A 15,324-nucleotide genomic window follows, 5' to 3' on the forward strand; every position below is an offset into this window, starting at 1 on the left:
ACTTCTTCATGCAAAGAGTCATGGGAATCTACTGTATAACAAAATACATATAAATTGATGATGAAACCTTCATGATGAGATTTTGGAACAGCTTATCTATAAGCTAACCAAACAAGCTTGATGGAGTAAGCGGTGTCTCAAACATCTTACATTCATAATGAGATTATATTTATTTGATATAGCACAGAATGTAGTCACATAGCTAATTCTCTCAGAAGACACAGTGAAGGAAAAAGTTGATACTGACTCCAAAAAATGGTTCTGTAAACACTTTTAAATATAAGCATTACATTTTATTTAGTACCTCAAATGCAATACATGCATAGTTTCTACAAATGGAACAGAAATGAAGAGGGTGACTTGCTGAAAGTCATGTAATGAGCCACTAGCAACCTTTTGGTATAGAGGTCAACACAATGGCTAATATTACCAAATACTATCCACCTGAATGTTTACCTTTGCAAGCTAAAGAGAAATGCTGGAACTCATAGGAGAAAGACATATTTTAAAATTACTCCAACCTTTACTTAGATTGTACAGCACAGACTCCATCTTTGAAGTTATATGAACATCCAAGCTCTAGTTATGATATTTTCAGTAGTATTTCAAATTAATTATATGGCACAAAGTATAAAGCAGTACAAGAGTAAGTTGTTTTTGATATGAATGAGTAAAGTACTGTAACATTACTAAATCTTGTACATTATAATTTTAGTATAATTTTGTTACATTTCTTTCTGAAAAAGGGAAATCAGGTCTTTTATGTATTAATGTGAGAAAAAAAGAACAAAGATAAAGCCTGATTTTGCAATGAAATCCAATATCGACACTAATATATTGTAATATTCAGAATACTCATACACTTAACATTTTTTTAGTTTAAAGATTATTAGTTTTCACTTACTTCCCTGTTCAAATTTATGGAAACATTGTAATACAGATACAATTAAAACAATATATTAAAATGTCCTGAAAATAGCAGGTAACCATGTGAGACACCATACTAACCCTAGAAAAAAATCAAGGACTGTTTAAAACTTCTACTCTGCTATTGAAAACAATTTGAGAATTATATGTAGGAAGCAAACTATCAAGAGGATTTCAAAATAATTTTCATGCTTGTGTAAATGAAAACTGTGCTTAAATATCCAAGCCTAATAATGATAACATTCCCAGCATTGGTGGATATTATGACATAATTAACAACATGAGTAATCAATGTCATAAAACATTGAAAGCTAGACTGATTTTCTAAGTTGTTTTTCAAATTGTATTTAAATTACAAATCTGTGAGGTTTAGAAAAAGTATATTTGAATGCAGGATACAGTTCTTATGAGCAAACAAAAATCTTCATTTTATACTGAAATGGTTCTATTGTGACTCACTACTCAAAAACATTTTATGGTTACAGAAATCAAGTACAGCACCACTGTTTATGTGTATTTATTATGACAGGATAGGAATTTGAATCAAAGTCTTTGGAACAGTGATGTAGCAGTACACAGAACTACAACACCATGGTGTTCTAAGAACAATAGTGACAGATTTAAAACATTTATTACATTAGACATGGGTAGAAGTAATTTCAGGTCTTTGATTTTGATTTTGTTTTTAGAAAACTGAGAAAGAGTTGTATTAATATTAAAACACCATGTACTATTTTTACTGTAAATTTACTAAAGCAGCTATCATGCTGCTTTTCATGCTATCATTTTTAAACTACATTTGAATTGCAATATTGGTGAAGTTTTACTATAAGGTTTAGAAAAAAACAATATTAAAGTAGACAGTTGTCTAACACAGATGAATGTACTGGATATATTAAAAAAAGAAATTATAATAATCAAGTAATTGATACACAAGTCAAAATTAAACAGAGGTGGATTTTATCCTAGTCTCCTGGAGCTATGAAGCAGCTCTGCTAACTGCTGTGCCAAATGTTACAAAAGGCCATGTTTTTACATAGGATGTGCAAGCAGCCAGACATAGGTATTTTTGTCTATTCAAAATTCATGGAGGACCCATTATTACTCATTGAATCTAGAATACAAAGATTAGAGAGAGATAACTTAGCCGTGGTTACCAATATTTCTTCTTAAGTTAAATGCACCTTTTGTCTACAGTATATCTAAACCCTTTTCACTTCTTAAATTGATCCTGATGAGCACACTTTTTAAACAGCAGACATGCTAACAACTAACCCCGTTTTGTAACTAGAGGGAGTATTGAAATTCATGAACTGTCACTCTGCCTTTTTTATTTCTAAACTATGAAAGTGAGGAAAACATTTGACTTTAATGTTAATGGAAGGAGTATTTATGTCTGTATATTGCATGAATCTGTAAAAAGCCTGATTCTACAGTTCAACCTTTCAAATTTGAAAATAATTGGCAGAAATGCAAAAGGTTTCACAAGCAGTTTCTAAAGACAATATCTGTCTTGGACGAGGTTAGAAAGTTATATGTGCACAACACTGCCTTGAACAAAAAATTTTCCAAAGACAGCTAATACAGGCATCAGTTCATTACTAAGATCAAGAGGTTTCCAAAGACAAAAGATGAAACTCTCCAGGGAATTCTAAAACAAATCAAATCTGCCGCATGAGAATTGAGATATAATCAAGAGCGCAATATAAGCTTATCTTGGTGACATGTTTAAAGCACAGGACATGTTTATTAAAATGTTACGGCTTTCATCTCCTGCTTTCTGATGTTCTGCTAGTGAATTTTAGCTAAAAAAAAGGAATGCTTCCTGTATTACATGCATTTGTGTAAATTAACCTTTATCTTATACTGCTTCAGTTTAACTACAGTACAGATGTTCAGATGTATGTACAGATGTATGAACCAATAGCAAACGTGGTCCTCTCTCTTTCTCTGTCAGTTTTTCTGTCATTTTTTGGGATCACATATGTTGTCTGGTAGTGCCCCTCAAAGTGTGTATTGGACAAGAGGTTTTTAAGGTCATTGACTTTTACGACACACAAGAGGGATGGTGACCTAATCTAATCCCAAGTCAGAGAGCTCCCTTAGGTACTAAATTTGAAATCTTTGTGTGATGTAGTTGAGAAGTATAAATAAAATAGAATACACTATTTTAAGGTAAAATGAAATACCACCTGACACAGTGTAAATCTTTCCAACTGACCATGATCATATGTGTTAATGACTGATACTAAATAAAGATTAACTGATTGAACAGTCACACACTATTACTGCAGATCCGCCAGCAGAAAACTGGAGTTCTCTCTGACACTTCAAGCTGATTAAAAAGTACCAGTTGAGCACTCTCAGCAACATATTTAATTGAGAACTGAAGCAGAAAGTAATTCTTGCTTTAATATATTCACATCCTTGTATTCCTATGTCCTTTAACTTTCATATTATTATAGCTCAGCACACCAACTATACCTCACTAGTAGTGAAATTAATTATTAAATGTGTATAATTGATCTTTTGTTTCATATTAAAAAGCATTAAAATGAAAATTAAATTAATTCAATTTAATTAAAATTAGTTTAAATCATTTTCAAATGTTACTAAGGAATAAATGTATTCATTTCAAAAAATTTCTGCGGTGGGTTGGCACCCTGCCCGGGATTATTTCCTGCCTTGTGGCCTGTGTTGGCTGGGATTGGCTCCAGCAGACCCCCGTGACCCTGTGTTCGGATTCAGCGGGTTGGAAAATGGATGGATGGATGGATTTCAAAAAATTTGTTTATTCCAATTCAATGTTCTGAAGATTTTCTCGGGAGCACTGGAAGACACCTACGCTTTTTTAGACACTGCTCCCCGGCACGACACACTCACTTTCACAATAGCTTTCAGTCACACTAGAATATCTTAGAATCTCCAGTCAACTTCAACTGAATGCCATTGTAATATGCAATATGTCAGCAAGGCAAACAAAATACATGCAGCTTGCTAGTTAAATAATCATTTTTAAAGTTTGTATTTGTATCTACCTGTGAACATTGATTATATATATATATATATATATATATATATATATATATATATATATATATATATATATATATATATTTGTAGATTTGTAGTTGGAGATCCACAAAGAGAGAGAATAAATCACATATCATAAAGTAGTGTTTACAGCGTTCCAGAGCCACCCGCGAAATAAGAAAATCCGCGAAGTAGAAACCATATGTTTATATGGTTGTTTTTATATTGTCATGCTTGGGTCACAGATTTGCGCAGAAACACAGGAGGTTGTAGAGAGACAGGAACGTTATTTAAACACTGCAAACAAACATTTGTCTCTTTTTCAAAAGTTTAAACTGTGCTCCATGATAAGACAGTTCCATCTCACAATTAAAAGAATGCAAACATATCTTCCTCTTCAAAGGAGTGCGCATCAGGAACAGATAATGTCACATAGATAGAGAAAAGCAAACAAATCAATAGGGCTGTTTGGCTTTTAAGTATGCGAAGCACCGCGGCACAAAGCTGTTGAAGGCGGCAGCTCACACCCCCTCCGTCAGGAGCAGGGAGAGAGAGAGAGAGACAGAGTTTGTTTTTCAATCAAAAATCAATACGTGCCCTTCGAGCTTTTAAGTATGCGAAGCACCGTGCAGCATGTCGTTTCAGGAAGCAGCTGCACAAAGATAGCAACGTGAAGATAATCTTTCAGCATTTTTAGACGAGCCTCCGAATCGTCTAGGTGTGCAAACAGCCCCCCCCCCCACACCCCCTACGTCAGGATCAGAGAAAATCAGCGCAAGAGAGAGAGAAAAGTAAGCTGGGTAGCTTCTCAGCCATCTGCCAATAGCGTCCCTTGTATGAAATCAACTGGGCAAACCAACTGAGGAAGCATGTACCAGAAATTAAAAGACCCATTGTCTGCAGAAATCCGCGAACCAGCAAAAAATCCGCGATATATATTTAAATATGCTTACATATAAAATCCGCGATGGAGTGAAGCCGCGAAAGGCGAAGCGCGATATAGCGAGGGATCACTGTATTCCTGAGCTTTCAGCTCCTGCCAGGAGCCATCATCAGAAGATAATGATTAGACATACAAGAATCAAAGGCAATATATAGCAAAATTAGGTGGAGGGGTAATGAGGTGGGGTTAAGAGGGTATTGGTCATAAAGTTTTATTTATTGTAAGGTGTTCTTAAGTTTTTATATGCTGGGTTCATGTCCAAATGTCTGTTAATGGCATTTTCATTTGATAGCCAAGATTCAGCCAGCTCTCTGGCACTTTTAGTATTGGCTTTGTGTGTGTATAAATCAGTGATCGTGAGCCCTTCCTTCTGATGGCGTTTTGATGCTCCTGTATATGTTTTGCGATTCTTTTTCACGTCTGTCCTATGTATTCTGCTGGGCAAGAACTGCATGGAATGCTATAAACTGCATTTCGTGTCTCTGCTGCTGATTTCTTGTTTTTGGTAAGATACAAATATGCAAACCTTATCACAAACCTTCACTTCCATATACAGTAGATCCTCGGGAAGTCGCAGTTCAGAGTTCGCAGCCTCAGTCATTCGCGGATTTTTCCTTAGAACCTAACTAATAATTGTTAGTGGAAACCGCAAATATCCTCCACAATTTTTATGGCTTTTTTTGTGGCAATACTGTACTGTAGAGAGAACAAGAAGCAGCTGTAGAGAAAACCGACGTGGGATGGTGAAAGTAGCCAATAGAATTTGAAACTGCAACTCCCAGCAGTCGCTGCAGTGCCTCTGATTGGTCTTCTGTTGAGGGTACTGGTCAAAGGATGGCAGCACGGCTTTTAAAAAGGGGGCTGGTGACCAAAAGCAAAAAAAAAAAAAAGTTTTTGTAATTTGTGTTTCAAGTTCCTGTCTGTCTGCCTGCCTGCCTTCTGTTGGGTTACCTGTATTTATTCATTTTGTCCTGGACCGTTTTGTGCGTCTGTATTGTCTGCCGTCTGCCTGTGTACATGAGGACACATGTGGATTCATGGCCATCCTGCAAAGAAAGGTGCGCTCCTAAACCCATTTTCACCATTTCAGGAACTAGCGGTAGGACTATCTTTATATTCCCATTCAATGCGGAATCTCTGGACTATCCATTTTCATCATTACATTTCATCTGTTGCTGTTTTTCATGATTTACTATGTGCGTTTTGTTTGTGCTTTGTTTTTATTTAATATGTAATTGCCGTAAGGGGAACAGGGGTGGTATCATTGTTTTCTTATATCATTTGTTTTCATTACATTCTTTATTTGCTGTTTGATTACCGGTTTGCTTTGTTTTTGTCTCTCAAGGCTGAGTGCGTCCTTGGAATCTTCACCATAAAAATAAATAAATCACCGTCTTCTTGATTGTGGCTTCTCGCACGATGCTACACTTACTTAAAAGCCTGAGCAGCATGTGTCCTTTTTGGCTGATTGCTTTGTTTGTCTCACTTCCCCCAAGCATTCTCTGCTCCTATGATGTTTGTCTATTGTTTAATCGATAACTAACTTCATGAGACATGTTTGTTTGAAGAGTTTGAATGACATTCAAACTGCACTAAGACTAGCCTGCAAGCATCTGCACTTACCTCTGTCTACTTGCATGCAGCCAGTTTAAGCGCAGTTGGCTCAGTGATTTACATCCATGGCGTCAGTTGCACTTTGTAAATATTGTTCCAGTACTTTTTAAAATAGTTGTTACAGTTTATTAGCAGTATGTAAAATGATCAGTGTTGCAGTAATTGTGATGCTCTTAAGATGGAAAAAAAATGTTTTCTGTTAAAATTTCACTTTTTCTTTGTGAATTGTGACGTTTACTTAAAGTGCAGCAAAAAAAGTATTTGGCATCAAGGGATGCATTAACCCCCAAGTATATGGCAGTTTAAGAGTTAAAGCCCCAAGATGCTGCTCGAAATGATTTGCACCGTAAGGCTTCTGGCAATGAAAACACGCTTGCATGAATACAGTACATATAGCGGTAACATCAGTATTTTACATTCTAGCACTGCAGGAGACATAGCAGTACAGTATACAGGTTTACCTTTACATTCTTTATTTTTATGTAACGTATTAAGCTGAGTTTGAAATTAAATTGTTTTGGGGGCATATTTAGGGTTTAAACTATGAAAATAGGCATTTTTTTTAACCACATCCAAAATTCGCAGTTTTTCACAATTCGCGGGTGCTCTAGGAACATTACCCCTGTGAATTTTGGGGGTGTACTGTATAATAATATATATATATATATATATATATATATATATATATATATAGTAGTGGACAGACCAGATGCCCAAAGAGGAGAAAGTTGGGGGAAGGCAGCTACTGTGGGATACTGCCTCCCCCAAGACGCCAGATGACAAGATCCCTGCAACATAGCGGTGCCCCGCAGGGCATCATGGAATTTGTAGTTTGGCATCACAGCCCTGCTGGGTACCATAGGTGCCAGCAGCAGACACTGCAGGAAGATCTGGGAATTTGTATTTCCCATATAGCCTCATATAAACTCAAGTCCTCCATCTGATCCGGAAGTGCTGGCAAGTCACGGGGACGGAAGAGCGAAAGCACTTCCGAGTCAAGGACTATATAAATGACTGTTGGAGACCCAGCAAGCAAGTCGGAGTTGGGAGGTAGTAGGACAGAGCTTGCTGAGAGGTGTGGAGGAGTGATCTGTGTGATTTATAATATTGTTATATTTGTTATTTGCCTGTTTATGGTGGCGGAGGTGCTTTTGGGCACTATTACAAGAAGAAAAATAATTAAAGATCTTCTTGGTGATTTTACCCTGTGTCCATTGTGTCTGTCTGTCATCGACCCCTGGTGTTCACAATATATATATTGTCACAAATAAACACACCAGACATCATGAAAGTTTGGGACAGCCACCCGTATAATGTATCCTGGCTGCAAATGTAGCAATTTTTAAAGAGTTGTTGACAAGACTGAGTCCAAAACAGAACTGATCACATATAGTAAAGATGGTGGATTTAAAGGCCTGTTCAGGAAGTGATGTCATCTTTAGGGCCAGGACCAGAAGTGTTGTCCTAGGGACTGGAAGTGACATCATCTTTGGGGCTGGATCCAAAAGTGATATCATCGAGGGTGCCAGAATCTGGCGGGATTTCCCGGGAATGGTCTGCAAGACCCCGGCCGTTGGTGGTATTACAACTAATAATGTGTGTGACAATATATATATATATATATATATATTGTAATAAAAAAAACAGAGTCACATAAAGGTTTGGGGTTTTTACCGTATACTGTAACAAAATTTCAGGGTCAATAGTTCAAAATAGCTCAAAGACATAGAAGGAGGGGTAGACAGACAATTTATGGGGACAGACTGGAAATTAAACAGTGGGATGCTGGGAAAATCGTGGTAGCTGATGTCATCAAAGGGGGACCAGAGGGAAGAAAGGAACCTGGAAGTGCTACAGCTCTTTAGATCGTCCGGGTGGTATTACAGCGGCAGAGCCTCGTTCTTTCTGAAGAAATAAAGAGAGAGAGGTTAGTACGCTGCCATTGTCCCCTGGCACGACTTGTCGAGGTGCGTGTTGGGTCCTTAAACTGCTTCCCATGCGCACATGTGCGTGACAATAAATATATATATATATATATAAACACAGTGAAGTGTGTTATACATAAATAAACTGAATTGAATTGACAAATAAAATCTGACCTGCACAAAATTTTAACCAGTCAATGACCTTAATTGTACACTTATATGAACTGACAAGTACATTGAGAGCATTTTTTGTTTTAGCGCCACAGCTGCATGACAAAATTAGAGCCAGAATATTTTGTAACGAACCAAATAAATACATGAATAAATAAATAATTACTTTAATTTTAGTCTTTCTGGAAGCTCTCATTCTAATAGCCTTTTTTCCTGCTGGAAGTCTGAAACCTACTCTTTCAATGATGACATCTTCTTCAGAGTTTGAGTAATTACTTGCAAATAGAGGTGAAAGGGCCAAGTGGAGGGCTTGAACGACAGCCAGTTGGGAAAATTATGTTGCAGTCATCTGTTGTCTGACAAAGGGACTGTTGTGCTCTGAATAATAAAGCAGGTTTGTGACTTTACATGCTACTATAGTACATTTTTACAGTTTTCTTTTGAAAAACAAAACATATTTTGAAGAAGAAACTAATCCTTTGGATGAGATTACTAAAGAGAAGATAACCATTTTTTATAAGTCTCAGACATTTTAGGACTTAAACCCAATAAGAGGCTACATCTTTTGATTTGTTTTGTATCAATTATTTTTGCAGTATTTTTTTTATTTAGTTTTTATGCAATAAAGCATAATGAGTCATTACACTACAGAATATTATTATTGATTTAATGATATGACAGCTTGATTCATTCATAAGAATATCACAGTCTGTAAGGCCACAGTGCTGTGTGTGCCTACCCATTGTCTTACCAGGGACCTCATGTATAAAATGTGCATACGCTCGGAAAGGTGCATAAGCCATTTCTTACGCATGAGTTGAGTTTTATAAAACTTCCAATTGCTGTGAAAATTGTCTTAATGTTACAGCAAATTTCAACCATTCTTAAGTCCTACACAGACTATTTCGGTGTTGGCATTTTATTCACTCGAGACAGAAAAACAATAAGGTGAACAGGACATTTAAAATCATTGAACATTTCAGTGACGTATCAGTTATATAATAGATAACTGACATGTTCTCTCAATACAGCCGTTTTCAGTGTTGGTAATAATGCCTAAAGCATACGCTTATTGGTAACTGTCTTAGTGCATAGCCTAACTTTTTGGTCTATAAAATGCGGGTCATGTGTGTGTTTTTTTTTTTCAACTTAACTGGCAATGGCAGCATTAGATCTTTTGAAGGATTTTGCCAATACTACACAATGGGCTAATTTTCTGGAATTGTAATGATTTTTTTGTGTATAATAATGACTGCCTTTTAAACCAATTTAGACTTCCTAGAGGTGTCCTCCTTGAGTTGTCTGCTGAATTGAAGCCTATATTACAGAGACCATCCTTGAAAAATCAGAAGATCCCTTTAGGTTTTAACAACTGTTGGGTGTTTCTCAACAGTCACTTTTCAACTTGAAATTGCTAACGAGTCAGGAATGTCACAATCATCACTGAACCATGCCTTGCCATTTGTATGGGATGGTATAATTAAAATGTGACCCAAATATATCCAATTGCCTTACGGTCAGGGTAAACAAGCCGAGATCAAAGGACAATTTGCAAATTAGGAACCACCACAGAATGAATTTATTTTTCTAAACCCCAGGGTGTTGTACCGTGTTAGCCATTATGAATGTAGAGAAAAGACAAACAAAATGACACCCTTTATTGGCTAACTAAAAAGATTACAATATGCAAGCTTTCAAGGCAACTCAGGCCCCTTCTTCAGGCAAGATGTAATCAGTCTTGCCTGAAGAAGTGGCCTGAGTTGCCTTGAAAGCTTGCATATTGTAATCTTTTTAGTTAGCCAATAAAAGGTGTCCTTTTTCTAAACACAAAGTACTAATATGTGATGTTCAAAAAAATGTTGATTGTTCTTTTTCTACTAAAATACTTTCTTTGTGTCATATTTTGCCTTATTTGCAACATTCCTCTACATCAGCCTTTTAGCTTTCCTAATATCCTTCTTAATATCCTTCTTAATGACCTCAAAAACCCTGCAATTCACATTGAAGTTATCATTTTTATATGCCTTATGTAAAGTTTTTTTTCCTTTTATTATCTCCTTACTTACGCATTGTAAAGTTATTTTTTAATTTCTTAACTCCATTTTTTTGGGATGTACCTGTCCTAAGGCCTCGTGTATAACGCCGTGCATAGAATTCACGCCACAACATGACATACAGACAAAAGTGGAAATGTTCGTACACACAAAAAAAATCCAGATGCATAAAACTGTGCGTATGCCAACTTCCACATTCTTCTGCTACATAAATCCCAGCCAGCGTGAAAAGTAACACATGTGCACGCGCCTGCTGTCCCGCCCCAACTCCTCCCAGAATTACGCCTCTTTGAATTTGCAAATCAATATAAATAGCCCTTAAGCCCAGCCTTCTGTGAAAAGACAATGTCAAAAGCATGTGGGAAAATAGAAGAATTTCAGCAAATACCAAGTGGAGGTAAGGAAAAACTTACTATTTGTTGGTTTAAACAGTGATATAATCAACAAAAGGAAGTTAATCGAGTGACATAAAGTGTTGGAGAAAATCTAAAGATCAAGTTCAGAAATTCACACAGTGCCCGAAATAAAAAAGAAGTTGTCAGATATCAAAGTCGCCATGTGTCGTGAGTGTCATGTGAAAGCTTATTAGGGTACAGAAAAAAGAAAAAAAAATAGGAACACAGTGAGAAAAAAGCCAACTTTAATCTCGAAATTTCCACTTCAATCATGTAGTTTATTTTGTCATTAAAGTAGAACATCATAAACTTTAAACTTCATCTTTAAATCATTTAATTTACTAGTTTCTCAAATACCATCGTAACTAAAGTAGCACGTTAAATGCTTTGTTTTGTATATGTTCTTCTGTTTGCTCTATATTTGTGAATCACTATGTGCTTCTTCTTAACACTAGAATTACCAGAGCCTATGAAAAAACTCGTATATCCAGCCCACCTTAAATCCGTTCGCACCTCTCAGTCAGCATCTTTTGTCCTGTAAATGTGCCGATAAAGACAAGCAACAAGCACCCTGCTATTCCATCCCCCCACAGCTGCAGAACGTGCACAAAGTTCTCCCAGCTCATTCCTTGAATAATTATCTGGGGGTGAAGTGCTGGAGTTTTAGAGTCGAAATAATAGATCGTTATTTGGAACACATGTTTTTCATGTGTGTTCCAATTCTACAATTATCTGTGTAAACACATTGTTAAAACAGAAACATTTTTCATATTTTAGTAGTAAATGACAAAGTGTTGGCATAAACTATATAATGTGTGAAGCCTGAAGTCCAAAGATCAAATAAACACTTTCACAAAAGGTTCAAGGGTAAGGCAACAGCTTCTGTGGCGTAGCGGTAAGATTTGCTGACTTGTGATCAAGATTCCCCGGTTTGATCCTGACTGCCTCCTATATTTGCCATTTTCAGTAGTGAGCTGCTCTTATTGTTAATATTATACAGTACACACATACATTTGCTTTGCATCTGTAACAGACGGTGTACATTTATAGTACTTGTGAAAGTTACCGTTTTATTTTCACTTTTATTCTCTCAGTCACGATCACGATACATACTACCGCCCCCCCACCCCCACCCAGGGATCTGACACTAATAGTTTTTATTTGAAAATGGGAATAACTGTAGATGTGAGTGGTGTTTTGAGGCAATGGAACTGGACATTCTCTAATTCTGGAGGGATAAAAGGTGACACACAAACACTGGTGAATCTGCCTTCTTCGTATCTCACCGTCACTTGATTTTTTTTTAATTCAGTTTTATTGAGTGTTCCTGCTCACGCTGAATTAATATGCACCTTATGGTCTATGATGTCAAAGATGCACTGACAAAAAAAAAAACACAGAGACCTAGGTATATATGATATTTGGAATTATTCATTTTATGACCTGTATAGTACATTTTGGAAAAAATTGTGGCACTGATGTAACATTATTCATATTATTGATATTCATTCGCATAACATCTTGCGCTTGTAATCACTGACCGCGTGTTTCGCATGTTTTTTTTTTTCCCGATCTTGCCAGTGTCCACTTTTGGGTGCACAGTGCAGTTAGTGCAGTTTTTTTTTGTACTCCAGGACATGCAGAGGAAATAATAGTACAGAGAGGTAACTTCAGCACTATATGCAATCATCAAATTCAAATGTTAACAGTTCACACACACGCAAGTACCATCCTTCCTACATTTACGACATGTGTACCTGTAGCAATAGACAAACTTCTGTTCCAAGACAGCCGCTTTCCCCTGGAAAGTAAACGGAGTCAGCGTCAGGCGCCCTGTCAATGTAATAGGAACCACAGCATAGAGAGAAGTGTGCGCATTGCAACAGGTACACAAATTTAGGTTTTATACATCGTGATTTGAGCACGGAAACGGGCTTACACAGCATTTTTGTGCGCACGCACCATTTATACATGAGGCCTCTGATGTCAGTAAATACAACATTGACATTTACTTGGCAAAATAATGTTATTATGGTCCCTGTTGACATATATAGCATACTGTAGTGTTTTTGCAGCTACAGTTAGGTCCATAAATATTTGGACAGAGACAACTTTTTTCTAATTTTGGTTCCATACATTACCACAATGAATTTTAAATGAAACAACTCAGATGCAGCTGAAGTGCAGACTTTCAGCTTTAATTCAGTGGGGTGAACAAAACGATTGCATAAAAATGTGAGGCAACTAAAGCACAATCCCTTCATTTCAGGGGCTCAAAAGTAATTGGACAATTGACTCAAAGGCTGTTTCATGGGCAGGTGTGGGCAAGTCCGTCGTTATGTCATTATCAATTAAGCAGATAAAAGGCTTGGAGTTGATTTGAGGTGTGGTGCTTGCATGTGGAAGATTTTGCTGTGAACAGACAACATGCGGTCAAAGGAGCTCTCCATGCAGGTGAAAGAAGCCATCCTTAAGCTGCGAAAACAGAAAAAACCTATCCAAGAAATTGCTACAATATTATGAGTGGCAAAATCTACAGTTTGGTACATCCTGAGAAAGAAAGCAAGCACTGGTGAACTCAGCAACGCAAAAAGACATGGACGTCCACGGAAGACAACAGTGGTGGATGATTGCAGAATCATTTCCATGGTGAAGAGAAACCCCTTCACAACAGCCAACCAAGTGAACAACACTCTCCAGGGGTAGGTGTATCGATATCTAAGTCTACCATAAAGAGAAGACTGCATGAAAGTAAATACAGAGGGTGCACTGCAAGGTGCAAGCCACTCATAAGCCTCAAGAATAGAAAAGCTAGATTGGACTTTGCTAAAGAACATCTAAAAAAGCCAGCACAGTTCTGGAAAAACATTCTTTGGACAGATGACACCAAGATCAACCTCTACCAGAATGATGGCAAGAAAAAAGTATGGAGAAGGCGTGGAACAGCTCATTATCCAAAGCATACCACATCATCTGTAAAACACGGTGGAGGCAGTGTGATGGCTTGGGCGTGCATGGCTGCCAGTGGCACTGGGACACTAGTGTTTATTGACGATGTGACACAGGACAGAAGCAGCTGAATGAATTCTGAGGTGTTTAGAGACATACTGTCTGCTCAAATCCAGCTAAATGCAGTCAAATTGATTGGGCGGCGTTTCATGATACAGATGGACAATGACCCAAAACATACAGCCAAAGCAACCCAGGAGTTTATTAAAGCAAAGAAGTGGAAAATTCTTGAATGGCCAAGTCAGTCACTTGATCTTAACCCAATTGAGCATACATTTCACTTGTTGAAGACTAAACTTCAGACAGAAAGGCCCACAAACAAACAGCAACTGAAAGCCGCTGCAGTAAAGGCCTGGCAGAGCATTAAAAAGGAGGAAACCCAGCATTTGGTGATGTCCATGGGTTTTCAACCAAGTATTAGAAATGAACATTTTATTTCCAGTTATTTAATTTGTCCAATTACTTTTGAGCCCCTGAAATGAAGGCAATGTGTTAAAAAATGCTTTAGTTGCCTCACATTTTTATGCAATCCTTTTGTTCACTCCACTGAATTAAAGCTGAAAGTCTGCGCTTCAACTGCATCTGAGGTATTTCATTTAAAATTCATTGTGGTAATGTACAGAACCAAAATTAGAAAAAAGTTGTCTCTGTCCAAATATTTATGGACCTAACTGTAAGAAAGCTTAGTCAATAAGCTAGTAATGTGACAAATTCCAGTACATTTGAATAGTCTTTGAGAATGTATATTTCACTGGGAATAATAGCAAAAACGACAATTAGTAGATTTGTATCTATTAAAATTCTAAATGTTTCCAGCAACATGCTAGAACTATAGAACAAAACTAAAACACATGGCTATGGTGGAATCTAATTCTAGATAGATTTTTGAGAGTCTAAGACTGGAAGGTTTGTTCATTCAGCAATTTTGAACAGTATTAGTTCATGTCTATTACAAATCAAAAAGAATGTACCCTTTACAAATTAGTTTTCTGCCCATTTTTTTGCAATTATGAAGCTTGTGATCTTCCTAGTGGTGGTAATCAGACAATCAGGTAGTAATTCTAATTTGGTAGCTTTTGATATAATATAGGAGTATATCATTATTTGAACAGTTATTTAGCAAGAGTGACTTAAAGTGAAAAAAGTCTATTTAATCATAGTGGACAACCTAAAATAAATTCAGATCATTATATAAATAATAAATTATCAGACATGTTTGTGCAATTTAGATTGGCAATTGTCTCTTTTGTTTG

This window comes from Erpetoichthys calabaricus, chromosome 2, assembly GCF_900747795.2.
Source record: "Erpetoichthys calabaricus chromosome 2, fErpCal1.3, whole genome shotgun sequence".
Classification (NCBI taxonomy): domain Eukaryota; kingdom Metazoa; phylum Chordata; class Cladistia; order Polypteriformes; family Polypteridae; genus Erpetoichthys; species Erpetoichthys calabaricus.